The sequence below is a fragment of the Nannobrachium achirus genome (assembly GCF_963921795.1).
Source record: "Nannobrachium achirus genome assembly, chromosome: 17".
Lineage (NCBI taxonomy): Eukaryota > Metazoa > Chordata > Actinopteri > Myctophiformes > Myctophidae > Nannobrachium > Nannobrachium achirus.
Window position 1 is genome coordinate 8,845,731 of NC_137824.1, and position 22,960 is coordinate 8,868,690.

The window sequence follows — 22,960 nt, forward strand, 5'->3', positions numbered from 1 at the left end:
TGTGGCTCTTTGGTCACAGCATCACTAGGACAATAACACTTACCAACAAGGAGCTGGATCAAAGTGTATTTGTACAGTTGTGGAGCAAAACACTTGTATTTCCCCTCGTCTGAGAGCCTCACGCTGGACAGTTTCAGAGACATGTTACCATTATGAAGCTGATCAGGGAACAGAAACGTCCTGCCTCTGTACAGCGGGTTCAGGGGTTCCGTATGTGTGTAATGTCCATCTTTGAGGAGATAAATGAGGTACGGCTTCAGGTCAGGTCTGGACCACTCCACTGTCTTCCTGGCCATGTGGACTGGCGGTTCAACACGACATGGAAGGACCACCTCCTCCCCCACTTTGACCAGGATGGCCTGAGAAGAGCCGATCACCTGATGTTGTCCTTAAAACAAAAGCACATGAAACACTGAGGTAAAACAACATGAAGCACTGAGTTAAAACAAAAGCACATGAAGCACTGATTTAGTTGATGATGCACACTGGAATAATTCTGTAACCAGCTGGCAGTCAGTCAGCTGACACTTTTTTACATGTCAATCACAGCCAGTGTTGGGCGTGTTACTTTAAAAAAGTAATTAGTCATAGTTGTGGGCTCGCCTGAAAAGCGAGCACATGACTCCCGCTGCCTCCTGCATTAGGCTATGTGACATTTAGAACCAGCTGGTACACAGGACCGCTGAGTGACTTCCCACGAGCGCTTCCAAACTCCAGCACTAATAAATAATCACCTGAACTGAATTTCTTGACAGAAAATAAATCATAACAATTCTATGGTGGATTTTTATGAAACAAACACTTTGCAGATAGTAAGAGGATAAGGCAAGCTTTCCATAGAGCCGCAATATGGGTGAGTTTGACGTTGTTTAATACAATCAGAAAGAAGAAAAAAAAAACGTTTATCTTCATGTTTCACGTTTATCAGTTCAGTACTCCATCCTATGGGTGGCGCTACCGTGTCAACCAAGATCACAGAAACGTCTCACGTTAGCTCCCGCAGGACGATATTATTGACCGAAGGACTTGTCACTCAAGTTGGGGCGTCTCCCCCTTAAAGCCGGTGACGCCTGCTCGCTCCTTCTCTTTTCCTTTCCTGCTTGCCAGACGCAGACGCGAACTCACCAGCTCCTACCAACCTACATCTACATTCTTCACATTCTTCACATTCTTCAAGAGGATCTAAACGTATCGGAGACAATCGACTCGGGCGACATTGGAGTTGCCACCCGGTTCCGAAACCTTCCTCCGGCGATTCAACTACTTCAAGGACAAAGACTTGTTCCAGTGCGTGTTGTTAGCCTAGCTTAGGCCTCTGTGCTACTAGCCAACAAGCTAACCCTCCACACCACCCTCTGCTACCTAGCTATCGTGCTAACGGTAGCCGCTACACCTAGCCACCGCGCTACGGTTTTCTCAACCCTCAAGGCCACCGAGCACAGGATACTTCGCAGACGTTACCTACCTTGCCAAGCCAGCGTGCTAACGGTAAACACGGTCATGTCCACTAGCAAGAAACACGTGGACGACGTGGACGCCGTTTTCCTCCAGTGCGAGGAAGAAGACTGCGACCTGTACATAGCCCCGGACGACCCGCACAAGAAGTGCATGAAATGTCTGGGCCGCATCTGGAAAAGGGCACCCACCCCAACCCAGCCTGCCCCGACTGTCCTTGGATGGAACCGGAGTTCAGAGACTCCGAGCGGCCATGCATGCTCGCTGCAGCGATGGGCTTCGCGTTCAACACTCCGAGCAGGATGCGAGTCCTAGAACAACAGCGTCTGCTGGCGACCAGAGGGTCGCGTCCGTCCAGCAGCGCCTCCTCCTCCTCTTCGATCCAGTTTGGTGTCTACAGCGATAGCTACGACGAAGGGGAGCTTCCCCCTCATCGGCAGAACGACGAGAGGGAAGAAGCCATGGAACTGGGTAGCGGCGGAGGCTCTCCACACGCCCCCCGCGCAGCCCATTCCCCCGCTCAGTCTGTGGCCCGCGGAGGGTCGAGGGCCCAGACTCCCCAACCCCCAGATGTCACCCTGGACTCGCAGGAGGTACCGCCTTCCTCCCAGGCTGACACACAGGACGCCGCTGAGGTACGCCGTCCGAGCACCGTCTCGGCAGCATCGGGCGGCGCCGCCTCTCCAACCCTAGATGCCTGGTCAGTGTTCGAGTCAGCGACTCGTCGCATGAAGTTGGAGATTCCAGTGGAGGAGTGATGCAATCCCAACCGTTGGATTTATCGCACAGTAACAAAGGGCTACAGAAGATCACGTATCTGGGGACCGAGCTTGACTCCCAGACGATGATTGGACGCATGTCCCAGGAAAGGACGCAGAAGTTCTTCTCCTGCGCCGCCGCCTTTCGACAGGGCCAGCTGGTACCTTACAGGAAGGTGATGAGGCTCACAGGCATGATGGCTTCTGCCCTAGGCCTGGTGCAGTTGGGCAGGTTTCATATGAGACCATTTCAGCGCTGGATGCTCTCTCTAGGCATCCCTGCCGCTCAGGGGAACACCTTAGTACAGGTGCCCCCGTCGTGCCTGGCGGCACTGGATCCCTGGCTGGACCCCACTCTTTTCGACCGGGGTGCCAAGATGGGAGAGGTGGTCCACAGAAGGGTGGTCACCACGGATGCCAGCCTTTCGGGCTGGGGTGCGACCCTGAATGGCCAGACGGCCAGGGGTTTGTGGGACTCTGCTATGCAGAAACACCACCTCAACTACCTGGAACTGATGGCGGTGCTGCTAGCACTCAAACACTTCGAGCCATCCATCCGGGGGTGTCACGTCCTGGTCAGGACCGACAACACCGGCATGGTGTGTTATGTCAACAAACTGGACAGGCTGGGTCGCGAGCTGGCTCTAGGGTGTGCAGAGTACCTCCTGTCAGTCAGGGCCTCCCACGTTCCAGGCCTACTGAACAGCAGAGCGGATCTGCTGTCCAGAGGGACGGTTCGGTACGAAGACTGGTCTCTTCATCCGACAGTGGCCCATTGGTAGACGTATTCGCGTCGAGAGAGAACATGAAGCGCTCACGTTTCTTTGCCCTGAGGGGGTCTCCTCCTCTGGGGCTGGACGCGTTTGCCCACAAGTGGCCGGCGGGACTCCTTTATGCCTTTCCCCCGTTGGACCTCATCCTCCCGACTCTAGAGAGAGTGCGGAGGTACGGTCTGCAGGTGCTTCTGGTAGCACCAAAGTCAGGAGTTTGGAGGTCAGCGATTGCCCCACTCCTGTACGCAGAACCTTGGCCACTTCCTCTCAGGCAAGTGGGTCGGGAGATCTTCCATCCAGACCCACAGCATCTAGACCTTTGGGTCTGGCCCGTGAGAGGGAGAAGCTGAGTGCAGCTGGCCTCTCTGCAGCGGTCATCAACACCATGCAGAAGTCTAGAGATAGCTCTACGACAGCTGTGTATGTTGGCACCCGCCTGTTGGCACTCTGTTTCGGCTTCGCCTCAGGCTCTTCTTGAGTTTCTTCAAGATCTCATGACTAAGGGCAGGAAACCCTCTATGTTTAGAGGGTACCTGGCTGCCTTTAACGCCTGTCATCAGTCGTTTGATGGGATCAAACCCTCGCAGCATCCTTGGGTGGTCCAGTTTATAGCGGCGGTCATGAGGGACAATGTCTCCTCCAGACCCCTTGTTCCGTCTTGGACTTGGAGGTGGTGTTAAGGGGTCTGAGTCAGTCTCCCTTTGAGCCACTAGAGAGTGTTTCCTTGAAAATGCTCTCCCTCAAGACGGTCCTCCTCCTGGCTCTAACTACAGCCAAGAGGTTGAGTGATCTTCATGCTCTCTCAGTGTCAGAGGATTGCATGAGGTTCGCTAGCGGTTTCCGCAGCGTTCAGCTGAAGCCCCATCTGCAGTTCATACCTAAGAATGGGGTGGTCCAGGATGTTCCTGTGGACCTGTTGGCCTTCCATCCTCCTCCCTTTGCTTCGGAGGAGGATAGGCGTTTGAATCTTCTGTGCCCTGTCAGGGCTTTGAAGATCTACTGTGACAGGACAAGAGAGCGTAGACAGTCAATCTGTCTCTTTGTCCTGCATGGTAAGTCCACTAAGAAGTCAGCGGTTCCAGTGTCAACGCTTTCAGGGTGGATTGTGGAAGCTATTAACTTAGCTTATGATAGTGCGGGTGTGGCCAGAGTACTAGGTCTCAAGGCCCATTCCACTAGAGGTATTTCCACCTCTTGTGGTCTCGCTCAAGGGACCTCCATCCGGGAGATCTGTGTGGTGGCTAACTGGAAGTCACCGTCCACCTTTGCAGCGCCCAAGTCTTTGTCGCATTCGGTTCTACAAGTGGCTGCTTCTTCTCGGTGAGGTGTTATACCTGGGGTGAGAAGTTTGTGTGAGAACACTATTTTCACCTTTCCTCCTTTGACCAGATGGTAGTGGTCTTATTGGAGGGGGCCCTCTTCCCTTATGTGGATCAGTTTCCCATAGGGCAGGCTAGGGTTGAGGCGGGTCTAGGTGGGCCTAGCCTGGCAGGGCCTTTATACTTCTTGACCCCTGATTCCAGGTTCAGACAACTCGGGATCTGTCTTAAGAATGGTCAGGCCACTGTGCGTGACCTTTGGGGTCTTTGGGACGTTGGCCATCGTCGCTTTACGGGAGTGTATGGTACCCATAGGATGGAGTACTGATCTGACAGAACGAAGATAAACACAAGCGTTTCGCACGAAACACCTGTTTATTAAGTTCTGGAAGGAAGTACTCCATCCGACTCTCGGCCCTCTGTTCGTGGCAAGCAGAGCTACTTCAAGAGGAGGAGCGAGCAGGCGTCACCGGCTTTAAGGGGGAGACGCCCCAACTTGAGTGACAAGCCCTTCAGCCAATAATATCGTCCTGCGGGAGCTAACGTGAGATGTTTCTGTGATCTTGGTTGACGCGGTAGCACCACCCATAGGATGGAGTACTTCCTTCCAGAACTTAATAAACAGGTGTTTCGTGCGAAACACTTGTGTTTTGATCCATTGGATTCCTATGGGAGGTATTGCAACCCTAGATTCATCCGATTATTTAAAAAAATCTAGTGTTGCAATTTGCGGCTATTGTGGATCTACTGTTTTTGGCGAGTAACATCAGATGGATGCACTCACGGATCACAGGCAACTCTGTGAGTCATTTGGGCCCTTTTACACCAGTACGAATTATAGATAAGACGATAGTTTTTACTAGTGATTCGGCCATTTTGACACACAGTTTTCATGACCCAATCCGATACTTTAAGGAATTCGGGTCTGGAAGTGTATTGATTGATTGATTGATTGATTGAAGAATTTATTATTATTATTGTTTTTTTTTTTTTTTTCTTCTCACACAATGGCATAACAATGAGTTATTTAGCATAATTTGACCGATTTATACACAGCGTCAGGATGAAATTTGAAACGTCTGATCATGAAATATGATCTAATAATAATAAGCAATAGTATTAAAAAGCAAAAAGATATCATAATAACAACAACAAAGTTTCTGTTTCAAAATCAAAGGGGGGTCATTTAGCCTATTAAGACCAGACCATGTTTAGGTCATTATGAAATAATATTGCTGTGCATTTTAATTAGCAAATCAGTAGCGGGCGGTGCGTAAATGCGGTCGCTCTCTCCGTCTGTCTGTCTGTCTGTCTGTCTGTCTGTCTCTCTCTTAAGGCCTTTGCACACAGGTGCGTTTATCCGCACGGATAAAACTGACAATTTCATTTTTTTTAAAGAAAACAATGATTACGACCTCATGCACACCGGATCCGAATTAGCCGGGTTCTTGATCGAACCCAGTTCGATTTGTGCGTCTTGTCGCAAGCGGTAAAACACTCATCACTCCTTTTATGACTCCTTTTGGGATCCGCAGCGCCGATTCCGCAAAGCATTGCACACCAAATCCAATGCGTTTTATTCATGCAGCAAACGAAAAAGCAGCAACTGTCCTGTGTGCAAAGGGCTTTACTGTGAGCCGGTGTGCGTGAGACTGCTGGCTTTTCCTCCGAGGTGGAAAGTCTGGTGACGTGAGGTTAGATCCTGGCAGCTTCTGAATTACTTTGTTTATCTCTTGCTTTGTAAAAAGACCTTATATCCATTTTGCTGTTTGAAATGAGCTCCAAATAGTGCCCTGGTGTTCGCTACAAAGTGATTGGCAGGTGGAAATTCAGAATACGGATGTTTACAAAAAACTACGATGCGCTGCGCCGGTATCAGGATGTGATTGGCTACTCGGAGTTGAGATGCTTTTTATTTTTTAACCTAAGCCTTTCTGAATTATCACCTGATGGTCACTAGGGGGCTGCGCTGCTGCAGCAACAACACACAATATAGCAGCCTATATGCTGCGCACATATATTATATAATTGCAAAATACCCAGCGTAGCATTTGGGAAGGCATAGCCTCCCCTGCCTTCATTACGCGCCGCCCATGTAGTGTGGTTTCGCATCGTTTTCACAACAGTGTAACTAAAGAAAACGACCAAATATGGGAGAATACAATGATAGAACCCCCTCTCCCTCCCCCCGCCTCCACCCAAATGCACGGGAGAGGAGCTGTGTGAGTCAGTGTCAGACTAACCGAAAATGTGTTGTAATTAAAACCCAGAAAATAGCCAAAACTGAACACACCTATTAGCCCAAACCTCATTTGGAAAATATCATGAGTATATGAAAGCCTTTTAAAAATGTTTATACTATTGGAATCCTTCTCCAAAACAATCAATTACAACTGCCAGCAAAAGACGTAAAAAAAAGTAGGTCAGATCAATTTAGTGCATGACATGTGTCGCAGCTAGCTACTACAGCTTGATGGTCTGAATGGAGTCGCTAGCCTATATAACCAACAGCTCTCCTCTCCTCAAGTTACTTTAAACCAGTATTCCATTCTCAGCCAACTAATGATTAAATCCACCCATAATGACCCATTTAATGATTATTAAAGCCCATAGTTGTGCGTGCCTCTCTGCCTCTCATGTGCAGACCCATCCACTGCAGCCGTGCGCTGTTAACTGATTGACAGGCTTGGAGGTGTAAACTGTAAACTTTATCGTGTAACATATAGTCCATTATGGCTTATGGTATTCCATTCTCAGCCAACTAATGCATTCCCCTTTTTTTCACCTAAAAACCGGATTCATTCTTCAAAATGTGGACTGCATCACATCACAGAGGCAGCGCACAGGTAATGAGTAATTTATTGTGATTTCTCCATCACGATGCTTTGCCATTATTCGACTGTGTTTTAGGTCGACCTTTCCTTCTACCCGCCGCCGGACTCAATGGATATGCGAACAGACGATAATATTATGGATTTGGGAGCGTAGCCTGATTACAATGCATGTCTCAAAAATATATATTTTATAGTTGAAGGGCAAAAACACAGTATATATAGGCTGGGAACATGACACATTTCGCTTGAATTCCTGTGTTGTCAACTTGTCGTGTAAACACAGAAAAACGAATCAACAATGAGGTGTAAACGCGACGTTTTTTTGGGTAATAAATCCAAAACGAGACCGGCAGCGTTTCCAAGCGTCCTTAATTATTTATTTTTGCAAGACCGACACACAGGGGTGCTTTCACTCTCTCTCTCTCTCTAACTCTCTCCCACACGCGTGTATCAAAACAACATCCCGGTTCCAACAATGGAACAAGGGCGGAGCGGAGCGCTTGAGATGACGGAGGCGCGCCGGCGTTATATTATAAACACAATCTGATCTAACTATAATAGCAATCATGACATAAGCTATTTATTATAATCACTAATTCTCTATGAAGTGTCTTTAATTATAATTAAAGTAAACATAGTCAAATAACAAGGACAAATTGTTCTGCCCACAACAATCAAACCAAAATGCCTAAACTACTGTAAATGTAGGTCTAAATAGTTCTTGTAAGTAAATATTTGATATATTTGACCTTATAAATATAGAATGTTTATAATGTGTTATGATTCTTTCTTGTGTTGTATGTTATGAAACATCGCATGTAGGCCTATTATATTACCTATAACCTATACACAAGTGAGCTCTCGGCACCTCCGCACGGTCCAGGCGAACACAACGGAGCGCTCCCTACCTCCGGTTCAGCCAATCACAAGCTTCCACTGCTGGAAGCGGGATGTTGTTTGGTATGTTCCCCACCTCACAGCATTAGTTTTAGTGAGGTTATGGTTAGGGTTAGGGTTAGGGGTAGGTTTAGGTGGTAAGAAAGTGGGGAACATAGAACCTGGGGAACATAGAACCTGGGGAACATAGGTGGTACGGTCCCAATTTGTCTATGTATATCATTTAATTAAGACGTCACGTATTGATATTGTTTGCAGATATCCAAGACTGTAGGCACAATTAAAACCTGGCACTATATTTTGAATTGGGGATGGGATGTGTGTAACAAGCGCCTAAAGCATTCATATTAACAAAAAATAAAATACAAAATAAACTCTGGCCCAATTCCGCCTATTGAATTGTCTGCATTTTAGCATTTATTTGAGTATTGATGATCCATAAATGTACATATTATGTCACTAGCCATCTCCCTTAATGCCTCATGCCAAAATGAAACAGACAACATTTGTCTCAGAATAATGTATAGTTAAGACCTTATGTAGATTTTACATTCTCTTTTTTGCATTCGAGAAAAATTCACTATAGCAAACACTATGCCAGAATAAACATATATGTGTCAATATTTCAAGTGGGGAACATCAACATTTGTTTACTACACATCTTGAAGATTGTAAAATTGCAAACGTTAGAAAAAATATATCAATAGGGTGCATGGGGGAGGAGTTGTTGTGATCCAGTTTGAGCGAATTTTAACTTTTTTGTGTTTATTTGGGTTTTAATGCACTAAACATGATGGAACCATGGCATCTTCATATCAATCAATTCATCTTCCAAAGACGAACATAAAATGGGTAGAATGGTTTCTGTCGGATGTATAGTTCAGGAGCTATGTTGATTTAAAGTTTTTAGTTTTCGCAGCCGAAAATCCAGGACGGTCAAAAAAAAAAAAAAAAAAAAACATATATGGGACAATAATTGGATCTGGGAACATCAAAATGTATTAACTAGACACCTTAAAGATTCTAAAAAGGTAGGTTAGAAAAATATATCTTTCGGGTGCATGGGAGGTTTACCTTCCTACAAGACTAATCTCTCTCCCCATTTCCTGTCAACCTACTGTGTGTGTACCTATCAATAGACGGGTTTCTTGTTTACAAACATTGAGACTAAATGCACAGGTGACTGTATCATGTAATCAATTCCATCCAATCCCCAAACCTGTTGTTTTGGGGAGCGCTGGTTTCATTGGCTAATTTTGGTACCGACCTGCGCACGCATCTAGTTCTTATCAGTGTAACGTAGACCAGAAACGGGTTAATAGAGGCAGATTCTGTCCCCCTGACATAATAGTCCAGGCAAACTAGCGTTTTACGAGAAAGTAATTGTAAAAGATTTTTTTTCTTCACAGACCTTTTCTATAAGGTCTCCAGAACAACATACTAAAAGTCCTAAGAAATCCCAGTTGCGGAAATATGTTTGACAGCTAGGGTAATTTTCAGTCTCATTCACTTGCTATACACTACACTATAAAGGCAAAAATGACTCCCAAAAAATCTGCTTTAAGTGGGATGTGAGGGGTCAAACTAGGGGTTATTAATTATTCTGAATCCATTGCAAGCATTTGTTTGGCATGAAAAACATTCCTTGGGCAAGAAATGACCCCACAATACGATGGTTTAGTGATGAGTCATCAATTTTCACAGCCTTTTGGGGTCCGTTTTTAGCCCAAGGAATGTTTTTCATGCCAAACAAATGCTTGCAATGGATTCAGAATAATTAATAACCCCTAGTTTGACCCCTCACATCCCACTTAAAGCAGATTTTTTGGGAGTCATTTTTGCCTTTATAGTGTAGTGTATAGCAAGTGAATGAGACTGAAAATTACCCTAGCTGTCAAACATATTTCCGCAACTGGGATTTCTTAGGACTTATAGTATGTTGTTCTGGAGACCTTATAGAAAAGGTCTGTGAAGAAAAAAAATCTTTTACAATTACTTTCTGTTTTGGGTCCAAAATGAGCTAGTTTGCCTGGACTATAACTCAAACAGAGACGGCTGAAGACTCGCTTGCTGGTGTCTCTCGTGTCTCAAGTCTTCTTAATGTATGTGTGTGTGTGTGTGTGTGTGTGTACGCGCGCGTGCGTGTGTGTGTGTGTGTGTGTGTGTGTGTGTGTGTGTGTGTGTGTGTGTGTGTGTGTGGGGGGGGGGGGGGGGGGTGTGGGGGGGTGGGTGGGTGGGTGGGGTATACAGTTGTTAAAATGTTTTCATTTTTAAATGCTTCAAGTTTTCATGTCTGTACTAATGATCCATTATTAATCATTATAAACATTCATTATTAACCATTAAGCAATGCTTTTCCGCAAGATGTAAAATGTATTTTAATAAAGATTTTCTATGAAAGACATCAAGTGCATGTGCAAGCAATAATTATGAACTGACTAATGGTTAACTAATCCCTCACTGACTCATTGACATAGGTGCGTTCACATGAAGAGCTGTCTGTCTGTCTGTCTGTCTGTCTGTCTGTCTGTCTGTCTGTCTGTCTGTCTGTCTGACTGTGTCTGCCTACCTGCCCACACTTACCCGAATTACCCACAGTTCATTGTGTTAAGTAAGCAAATTAGTCTCACGGTCAAACATCATTTCTTATTTCCACACAACTCTATGGTACCGTATATTAATGACATAGACACATAGTTAATTCAACATTGAAAATGAGTGGCATTCCCCTTTAAGTCAGTGAGCGTGCAGAGATGTAGGGCCTAAAATGGAAGACGCACCGATCTGGCACGCACACCGTTACTGTTTAGAGAACAGGAAGTCATGTGACTGTTGTGGTTTGTCGATGAGCGTGCAGAGATGGAGGTGCAGGGTGGAATTGGGCCATTACTGTGTAGAGAACAGGAAGTCATGTGACTTGTGGTTTAGTTGTGGAGATCTACTATTTTTGCTACTCTTACTGGAGATAAGAGGCTTCTGCTTGACAGTAACAACATGCAAAACAAAATATCCCATTATGGCGGGCCCCCTGTAGTAACTCTGAGGACCCCCCAGGGGGCCCGGACCCCCCCGTGGAAGACCTCTGAGTAAATGATGGGTGTAAAATATTCCGGACCCCCACCCCCTTTCTGGGGGTTATCTATTTTGGGACCTCCCTGAACAGTACGCCAGTTAATGTCCGATTTTCATAATGTTAGAGTTGTTTTGTAGGTTTTAAAACATCCTGAGTTCATTTATTACACTTTTAAAACAGCCAGAATAACCTTTCTGACTTTTGGTTGGGGCTTTTCCTCACCTTTGACCCCCCAGGGAGCCTATCTCAGTAATCGTTGTGCTCCTGCTCGAGAACAATGTTAAATTAGATCATAATTGAAGCAAAGTTGTTGTAGCTGGGCTCTGAAAACAAAGAGTAGTAGCAAATACCAGGGGTCTTCCACGGGGGGTCCGGGACCCCTTGGGGTCCTCAGAGTTACTACAGGGGGCCAAATCTTGATGGGATCGTTTTCTTTGTTTTTTTTTTTACATTTGAAACTTTTAATGTTTTTATGTGTCTTGGGTTTATTGTATACGTTGATGGTTTATAGTATTCTCAGTATTATTTATACAATGTTTGTGTTAGACAGTTATGGTTGACAGCTGCAAGAATTAAGGTATTGCAACTTCTCACTTTGGGCGCGCAGACTAACATGTCCATTTTACGCACGCACGCACGCACGCACGCACGCACGCACGCACGCACGCACGCACGCACGCACGCACGCACGCACGCACGCACGCACGCACGCACACACACACACACACACACACACACACACACACACACACACACACACACACACACACACACCCTTTGTTATCGTCACCCCAAAACCCGCACCCTATCCTCTTAAAGAGCTCATGGTCAATTATGCCCAAAGAGATTCACTACAATACATCCATACGTCCTCCCTAATAGTGTTGACAGTCTCCACCATAGTTTTTGCAGGGAGGAGTGCAAGGCAGGTTATTGAGCACCTGCACCGTTCCTTGCAACCTGCTTTGCAGCCACATTTGATGAGCTCAAGTCAGTGGCGTAGCCAGGATTTAACAACTGGGTAGGCCTGGCACAATGTGGGTGGGCACAGATATTTTCTGACCCCGCTGTGACCTGAAAAAATGTACAGGTTTTTCGGGTCAGACCGGGTTTCTTGTGCGATTTGGGTCGGGTTTCTTTGCGTGATTAAATCATTAATTAATGCTTGTTTTTGCCTTCAATTGCATTACAAATAAAATCAAACCAACCACTTATTCAGTTAATAATAATACCTAGAATACCTATACGGTATAATCAGCAGAAGTGATAGTGTGTGGAGTTCCTTGTGTCAATTCTGTTTATATAAGATGAGAGTCTATTCAAAGAAATGATTTGCGATTCATTCATTGTACAGCAAATAAAGACCTGATTACAATTATATAGCATTCTCTATAATCAGTACATGTAGAATAATGTAATTTAATAGGTTATTGTATCAAGGACTGCTGACAACGTGGTCAGAGATGGGGGAGGGAGGTTAGCCCTCTGTTAAAATGGCAGTTGTGTAACCAATATACATACATATCCTGAGAGGAAGTTGGGGTGGACGTGTTGCTCCATAATAAGCTGCTAGAAACCAAACTCTCAGTTCCACTTCTACCTTCATAAGTTCCCCATGATGCAACAACACTGCTTTCACTCTGACTCGGTATTCAGAAGAATTCAACAACCGTGTGTGTGTGTGTGTGTGTGTGTGTGTGTGTGTGTGTGTGTGTGTGTGTGTGTGTGTGTGTGTGTGTGCGTGCGCGTGCGTCATCTGGTTTCCAGGCAATCATGCTCCTCACTGTTTCATCATGGTCAGCACCATGTCCCACATCATTCATGGGCAACTGGCGGCCCCCACCTTTACTTAATGTGGCCTGCAGGTTAAAGGTGATACACCATGAAATTTCACTTTTCCTATTTTAAAACCTTTTTTGGGGTCCCACAAGCACCTTCTATCCTCACAAAGTCCCATTTCTGACCGTTGTGTCTTTCTCTGGTTTTGAGAAGGCAAAGGTTAAAAGTATCCCACGGGTTCTCAAAACAGGCTATCCAGATTTCCTGCCGATTGTGACGTGATCGGCAGATGACGTCATCATAAAAAAAATCAAAAGAAATTGGGGGGTGGCGCAGTTCAGGCCAAAGGTGGTACTGCAGCTGAAATGCTCTGAGAGCCATTAAAAATGAGAGAGGCTCTCTATTCAGGAGAGGTAATTTAGCCTCAAACCTTTTGAAAAACGTTTTTGGGACATAAACAATATGACATAAATACTTTTTAAATGCATGGTGTACACCTTTAATAACGGAATACTGATATATTATTGATTTCAGCTGTTACAATTCCAAACAGGCAAACATGACCCGCTTTAATTATATTTTTCATGTCCAATGTATTTTGTATTTAAGTTAATAAAATTAACATAAGTATAACTAAATGCATTTAAGCTAAATCAAAATCTTACGTTTCAGGATTCCCATTAAAAAATAATAAAAGACAATTCAGGATTCCAATTAAACTCATTAGCAAAAATATCAGATCTACAAGCTCAAAACGCGTTGCACACAACGCTTTTTGAGCTTGTAGATCTACTATTTTTGCTACTCTTACTGGAGATAAGAGGCTTCTGCTTGACAGTAAAATATCCCATTATGGCGGGCCCCCTGTAGTAACTCTGAGGACCCCCCAGGGGGCCCGGACCCCCCCGTGGAAGACCTCTGGTATTTGCTAATATACATTTGAATTTTCAGAGCCCAGCTACAACAACTTATAAGCTTCGATTATGATCTAATTTAACATTGTTCTGGAGCAGGAGCAGAGCGATTACTGAGATAGGCTCAGAGGTCTGTCTGGGGGGTCCCAGGTGAGGAAAGACCCCAACCAAAAGTCAGACGGGTTATTCTGGTGTAATAAATGAACTCAGGATGTTTTAAAACATACAAAACAACTCTAACATTAATATGAAAATCAGACATTAACTGGCTGGCGTACTGTTCTGGGAGGACCCAAAATAGATAACCCCCAGAAAGGGGGTGGGGGTCCAGAATATTTTCCACACATCATTTACCCATTCTATTTCTTGACCCAAAAAAAACATAGGATTGGCATGTTTAATTAAGTTTCTAGGTTGTCTAAAGCCAAGATTATGTATTTTATGTCAGCCATTTTGAACGGCCAAAATGGGGACTTTGCAGGCGTCTGAGCAAATGGCAACAAAGATTTTTGGATTCCCCATGCTCTGAAGATTACAAAAATGTATAGTTTTACTAATCCCCAAAAAACAAAAATACATAGTAAACCTGACTATAAGTTGCACATTACAAAATTACAGCTCGCAACAGTAGCATTACAGTATTACTGTAAAAAAAAGAAAGACTGTATCTACCTCATGGGTACAAAAAGCAGCGCCTCCTCCAAACACACACAGCTTAAAAAAGGTGAAACTATAGACAAAGTGTACCCATCTTTGCCAATCAGAATGGAGTCAAATTCAAAAGTAGCAAAAATAGCAGATCTACAAGCTCCGCTTGATTTGCTTGGAAGATTAATGCAAGTAAGGCATTAATCTTTAATCTTTAAAATATGGAGATCGCATTCTACTGTATCTGCCTGACAGCAATGATTGTGATTGCCAGGTTGCAAGTCATTATCAAAACCTCCACTGGCTGCCCGTCAGTCTGTCTGTCACGTCACGTCACGTGACGTCAGACTACTCCTATCTCCGGCACTGTTGCCCATATCCATGCCAAACTTTGCACACACACTCCTTGACACACTCCTTGGCAAATCACAACCTCCGCCCCTGATTTCTCACGGGAGAGTATTTTTTGCAGGTCGTTCAGTCCGAGTGTATCAAAGGGTGCGTTCGGAAATGCGCACCGGGTGTGTTAGATAATCACCCACGTCGTAGGGTTAGGTTTAGGCATAGTTTTACTGAGGTTAGGGTTAGGGTTAAGGTTAGGTTTAGGGGTTAGGGTCAGGCATAGTTTTACTGAAGTTACTGCACTCACTACACTGAGCACACACCCGGTGCGCATTTCCGAACGCACCCTTTGATACACTCGGACTGAACGACCTGCAAAAAACACTTTCTCACATGCCCCACTGCTCCTACAGAGCTTGTCTAAAAATCACACAAAGTGTGGCCAACCACAACCTCTGGAACTGGAACTGAAATGTGTAGCCTACGTGAAACCTGATCAAGTGCTGTCATAAAACTTCTGTGAATCATTGTTGCATAATATTTTGCTGCACAACACTGTTTTATTAATTTATCTTACCGGTATTATTGATAATAATAAAGGCCTGGTAATTTCTTTTTTGTCTTTTAACTAAATTATCAACATATTCTATGTTTGCATTGTTTGAAATTAAGACCATTTTTTAAATATATATCTTTAACATTTTGGACAAATTGAGAATGCACAACAAATAAAGAAACCCTTATATTGACAATGTTTTAAGCCCAAGTTTGTATGTCCAACTAGAATGAATAAAAATCAAATCGTATTTATTTTGGTGTAATTTATTATTCTTTGTTATGCTAAAACCTGATTTACAGTATAAGCACTCGCAGGGCAGTGGAATTCTTTGGGCCCTATTCTTGTCACTGCCTTACCCTCTGCCTGCAAATTATATGCAAGGCAGCTGGCACTGTCCCTAAACGGTATTTTGGGGCAGATATACCCCCTAGACATTATGCCGACTCATGGAGGTGCGCATGGAGGTGTGGTCGTGGGTTTGTTGTTGCGCTTCCCTAAAATGTCCCTAAAATTGTTATTTTGGCCACATTTTTTGGGTTGTTTTTATTACCAGATATTTCGACTCTTGTGTCACAGCTTATACTGTGCATAAGCTGTGATAACGGTAATACAAATCTTGCATTGAAGTAATTTTTACTGTTGTTAACAAGCGCTAAAGTTGCTGTGAGTGATAGTATTGGGAGTGTGTCGATATTATGATATAGCATCTGTTCGACGGTTCATCCTTTAGACGCGAGTGAACCTGGAGAGTAGCTAACCTGCTGACGCGGGTGAATGTTAACCTCTATGCCTAAACCTAACCCAAACCCTAACCTCAGTAACTGTGACGTGGGTGAGTAGCTAACCTGCCGACTCCCTTAGTCGAAATGATGGGACGTAGAAATAGCGAGATTTCCCCATAGTATTTGGTTAAAATATAAAATGGTTAAAGGTTATGTCACATGTTTACCGGTTGAACCCCTAAACAGAGTTCTAACAAACTCTAAATACCTGTGACTACAATATTTCACAAAGCGTGTGGTTTTATGACCCTGCAGCCTTCACTACAACACCATCAGAGGTGCCTCAAAGGCAGAAAGTGGACCCTGCTTCTGCTTTATATTGTGATCATTCATCATTGCTATAAAGAGGGTCTCCCAGTCTAACCTGCTCTTTAGTAAACAGAAAATACATTTTCATAAAGCAGTTTTATATGGCTCAATTTATGCAAATCTGTATGTTTCATCAATTCTAATTTCACTTGTTTATCCTGTATAAGAGTAATCTCTCCTGATTGGATAACATTTGTAAACCATATGAAAAAATATTAGGCCCTATGTTTCAGTTATTGAACAAACACTCCACCAATGATACAATGATCACAATATAGAGCTTATAATTGATTTGTTCCAACCAACAGCACCTTTAACTAATTGTACTCCTGAACACTCATAGTGAATATGAATACATGTATTGATTAATGTATATCACAGTGAATATAAAAATACATGTATTTATTAATGTAAATCATAGTAAATAATGAATACATGTATATATTAAATAAATCATCTTCTCACCATGAGACAGTCCAACTGTCATCACCAGTAGAACAAACACAGCCTCCATGATGAGAGGAGAGGAGAGGAGAGGAGAGGAGAGGGGAGGAGAGGAGAGGAGAGGAGAGGAGAGGAGAGGAGAGGAGAGGAGAGGAGAGGAGAGGAGAGGAGAGGAGAGGAGAGGAGAGGAGAGGAGAGCTGATGTTTTGAGGATGGAGAGGAGGTGGACTCGGGTCGTAGTTCAGAGATCGTAGGTCAGATGGAGAAGCAGGTGGTAGGTCAGATGGAGAAGCAGGTGGTAGGTCATAGGTGGATGTAGAAATGTGCGTCTCTGTGACTCAGAGAAACTTCTCATCAACTGATAATGCTCCATAAGACACTCCCTCGCTGTTTCTCAACCAGTCAACTGATAGATTCAACATGTATCACACGCCCTCTCTGTTTCTCAACCAATCAACTGATAGATTCTACATGGAGCCAAAAACATACAGACCTACAGAGAAACCTGCACACAACGCTTTCTGCATATCAACCAATCATTACTTCCTCTCTCAGCCAATCGTCACGTCCCAACACCAGATTCTGACCAATGATGAAACATGTGTTGTTTGTGGGTCTGTTTAGGGGAAAGAGGAAGTACTTTTACATGCAAAAAAACATATTTTTGTGAAAAAAGCATGTTTTCCAAAGCACTATCAGGTCCTCAGGGTTTTTACTACTAAACCAGTTTATTTATCTTTTCTTTTCTCACAAAAACAAATAAACAAACATACAACCATGACAACCATCTTCTCACATTAATCATCATCATACTGTTCACTGACAGGGTTTACTTTTTTTTCCTCTTTTTTTCCACATAGGTCCATTTCTCTGTTACAGTCCTTATAATTGACACACTTCCACCACCTAGTGTCCATCATTTCCCTTTGTCCTTTTACTGGAGACTGGAGAGATCATGCATTTAGATTCAGTGACATTATACCCATCATATTAACCATCAGTTATTCACGTAATACCCATCATCTATTCTACCTGTCTATGTCCAACATAATATTTACATCCAGATGTCATGCCATTAAAAAATATATATACACACACATGGAACTTCCAAACTCGGGGTGAGTATAATCCCCCTACCCTCTCTAACTAAACTGAGGGGCGTCCCCATGTTGAATAGGGCCTCCTCTCTAGACCTGAAAATATTCCCTACCCTTGTGTCCTTTCAGCGTCTAGCCAACTGCAAAGAAGAGTGGAAAAAAAAAACATAATAAAACTACAAAATCCCACTAAACTAAGCATCCCCTCGGTTCCATCTATTATGAAATTATAATTCTCTTACAACTTAATCTAGATTCCCCTTGTCCTCTCTTTCCCATAGCGTGCCCCCAGCCCCCCACTCACTTCTTTGTCTGTTCCTGTCTCTTGTCTTTCACTTTTTTCACCGTTCCTCTTTTCTCTCCTGTCTTCTTCCTCAATACTCGCTGCCATCTCTCCACCTCTTCCTTCCTTCGTCTGTCCTTCTCGTCCATCGCCGCCTCTCCCGTCGTCTCCGATACCGTCTCCAGTGACACCTCCACGTCCCCTGCCGCTGTGTCTGCATCCCGTGTCCATGTTGGCCACACAGATATGGGCCATGCCTTGGCATATTCACCACCATCTCTCCCGTCTCGACTCGCCATTCCTCTGTCTCTGCCACTCGGCGCTGGACCTCAGATATCTTCACACTCTGCGCTGCCATTTCTCCACTTACTTTCTGTTTCTGTGTGTTCATTTCTTGGCGTAGAGTCCTTATTTCATCCTGAATTTCTTTCCTAATATCGTTCTTCAAGGTCTTGTCTGTCTAAAGTCTTCCATGTTCTTCTTTATGTCGGTGAGGCTTCTAATTACCTCCGCTAGCTGAGCCTCCATCACCATTTTGTTTCTTCTTGTCACACTCTTTTAGAGTCACTTATTAAAAGCACAGATATGTGTGTCTTAACAAATCAAGAGTTGTCCTCTTATCTCCCCCACACTTTCTCTTCAACTATTTTTGTCCTAAATGCGGTCTAGTGAGTTTATATTCCCGACTTTCAGGGAGCTCGTTTTCAGCCTGCTACCTCCTCTGCCATCTCCCCAGAACCTACTAAACCACTTTCTGATGTTCATCTTTACCTGGGCACGGTTGGTGTGGAATTGTTTTTTACATTTCCCGGCGGAAGAGGAAAAGATTTAACGGTCCCATCCTAATTTACAGTACACTTTTAAGACAGAATAAGACGTGAATAATGTGTTGGTAATTAGAACTAATATGTTTTATTAGACAGAAACAAAGACAGAATAGCAGAAAGAGCGGATACATTCTCTGGCACCGGTACCTGCCGCGGAACTACCGCGGCAGGTACCGCCGCACGACCGGCAGTTCGAACGGCAGTCACACTGCATCGCCGGCGATAGGCCTGGCAGTTCGACTGTGCAGTGGTGGCTGCCGCGGCAGTTACCAGCGATGCCGGTATACCTACAGTTCCGTGCGGCGGCTGCTGGTCCTATCGCCGGGCGATGCAACACTACGGATGGTCGAACTGCCGGTCGGCAGGTACCGGTGCCAGAGAATGTATCCGCTCTTTCTGCTATTCTGTCTTTGTTTCTGTCTAATAAAACATATGCACATCATTTCAGAGCTCTGAACGGGTAAGGGCTAGTAGAATATAAACTGAGGGGGCAAAACTTGCAACTGAGGGGGCAAAGCCCCAGCAAGGCCCCCCCTTAACACCGGGCCCCTGCCCCCCACGACCGACTCCGGATAAGCGGTGGAAGATGGATGGATTAGAAGTTAAAAAAACAGAAAATGTCTTTGGTTCTTGGCCCACTGAAACTCAGGAGGTCATAGAGGTCAATTATCTTCTCCTGAAGGTTGTAGAAACACTGCGACTGGCGACCCTCAGTCTTAAAGGACAACTCCTCCCTAAAACACTTCTAGGTTAATTTTCCTACGTATATTAATCCAAAAAGACTGTCCATGGGGTCTATTAGGCACAAATGCCCCTGTTTTCCAGTTTCCCCAGCAGAACCCAGCAGCTCTCATAGCATAGAGTGGAGCCTATAAGCCTATCGCTTTTACACTATTTGTTGTGTTCAAAAGTGATTTTCTTTTTCATGAATGTGTTACTAGTTGTCATTACAAACACATCCATGCCTTGGTTGTCCAACACAAGCCACCACAATCTCATAAATAATGTTTTGGGGTGAGCATTCGGCACAGGTGCCAATCAAAGTGGCCAATCACAGGGCATCTTTTCCAGAACTTGGCAAAACACAAAAGAGAATAATATCTGTTTAGCAGAGTGTGAGGGCTTGTGTGGGACAACGATGACATGGATGTGTTTGTAATGACAACTAGTACCACATTCATGAAAAACAAAAACACTTTTGACCACAACAAATAGTGTAAAAGCGATAGGCTTATTAGGCTCCACTCTATGCTATGAGAGCTGCTGGGTTCTGCTGGGGAAACTGGAAAACAGGGGCATTTGTGCCTAATAGACCCCATGGACAGTCTTTTTGGATCAATATAAGTAGGAAAATGAGGCTAGAAGTGTTTTAGGGAGGAGTTGTCCTTTAAGTTTTGAGACCTTTCATGCCCCCACCACTGAAATAAAAATAGCTAAAATCACTAAAACAATGGAAAAGTAAACGAAAACATGTTAATGCTGATCTTTTCTTTTCTCTAATTGCAATCTAAAATATGAACCCTTGTTGTAAAAAAAAACAAAGTTGTCTTATTTAGGAACTGATGTAGTAAGATGTCTGTAGGTATTCTACCATCAGGTGTCAGAGTTGAGTCATATTGAAGCCACAGTAACTGGAGAGTTCTCTGTAGCCTTATATTTAATGATTTAAACTGTATCCAACTATTATGGGCTATAGTGAGCTCTCCTGGAGAACCAGAGCCTCTGGTTGTCGCAGTTACGATTCCAAGGCGGGTCAGCAATGTGTGGAAGTGTCCCTGAGCAAGACACCTAACCCCTGCTACCCTCCCTCCGTGCTCCTCTGTGGGCAGCCAGCACTCAGCTGGGTGAAGCTGGAACTGAAGTTCCCCCATGGGATAAGATAGGTGTATCCCATGTAATAAAAATAAAAAAGTTGATAGGCCCACAAAGAGATGTGGCGGACAGTAGTTATCTTTGTTCAGTTTTCAGCCGTATGTATTATAATATTAGACATTATCTATCATATTAGCATATTAGAGCGACTTCCCTCTCCATATATGGACATAAAAGGGATTATTTTAGAGTGGTTCGAAGGACATCACAACATACAATATCATTTATGCCCATACATGGAGATCCCTATCTGAACCAGCCACACAGATATGGGCCATGCCTTGGTCATCTGGCATGATGTCAGAGCTGCAAAATGCGTACACATACACGACAGACAGACAGACAGACAGACAGACAGACAGACAGACAGACAGAGGCAAGCTGTGACATTTCTCATGGTAAACAATACATGTAAGATACACATACCGTATATGGGCATGTAGGCTACACATATATGGGCATGTAGTCTACACATGGTCATGTAGTCTACACATATGGGCATGTAGGTTACACATATGGATATCTAGGCTACAAATACTGTATATGGGCATATTGGTCGGTCAGTACAGGCATATAGGCTACACATGGACATGTATGCTACACATATGGGCATATATGCCACAAATATATAGGCAAGTAGGCTGCACATAGATATGGGTAGCTACGTAAGTTGGGACTTGATCAACCCCGGCTGGGTCACCCCAGTGAGGGGTATGATGTTGCGAGACCCAAAACCCTGATGACCTTGGGCTACATCACTGAGGATACGTCCCAGGTGCATCCATGTTTTTTCGTTATATTGTTCGGGTCGGCTAGATATGTCTACGCCTACAGATGGACAGCCCTGACAGACAGACAGACAGACAGACAGACAGACAGACAGACAGACAGACAGACAGACAGACAGACAGACAGACAGACAGACAGACAGATAGATACTTTATTAATCCCAGAGGGGAAATTCAGATATCCCATAGGCCAGGGGTGGTCAACTTTGATGATGGCGAGGGCCACTATATTTCCACCTTCACTCATGAGGGCCACATGGCATATTGCTGCGTCCTACGTCATTCTAGTATCTCATACAAAAGAAGCAAAAATAGCAGATCTACTGCGATGCGTTTTGAGCTTGTAGATTGGCTATTTTTGCTTCTTTTGAATTGGAATCCTGAATTATTTTTTTGTTATTTTTAAATTGGAATCCTGAAATGTAACACTATGATTTAATTTCAAACGCATTTAGTTATATACTCATGTTAACTTTATGAACTTAAATACAAATACATTGGACATAAAAAAAAGACATTTTAATACTATTAGTCATTAAGCTGACGGAATTAAAGCAGGTCATAGAATTTGGAATTGTAACAGCTGAAATCAATAATATACCAGTATTCTGGTATCAACCTGTGGGCCACATTAAGTGAAGGTGGGGGCCGCATGTGGCCCCCGGGCCGCCAGTTGCCCATGTATGCCATAGGCTATAGCTCATACGTACATGCACATTACAAAAAGAGGCACACAGATTTAAACTCTGAGGTAACAAACATAAAAAGCATTAAAAGGTGTCAGTGGGGATAATAAAAGTCCTTTGTTATTGCACTAAGGCCCATAAATAACTGAAACTAAATCATTAGTCCAGATAATAGGCCTAAAATGGCTGGCCTAATAGTTGTTAATAGCCTAATAGTTGTTAAAAGTGTTGTTAAACCGATCGTTATTGCACGGCAACAAGTGGAACAGATCCTTGTGCTTGCTTTTTTGGCCTTCCAGGATGCTGTGGAGAGGATGACTTGGAACTACTGTTTGCCAGCGTTAAATAACTAATTGTCTCCACCAGCCGAAGGCATGGGCGAGAGTATGTTTTCCCCTCCAGCGCCACCATAAGGCAGATGTTCACAAAACACATTTCTGTACACTACTCTTACAGAAAGAGTATCTCGACAGTCATGTGATCGACATGGATCTGTCCGATTTTGCATATTCCATCCTGAT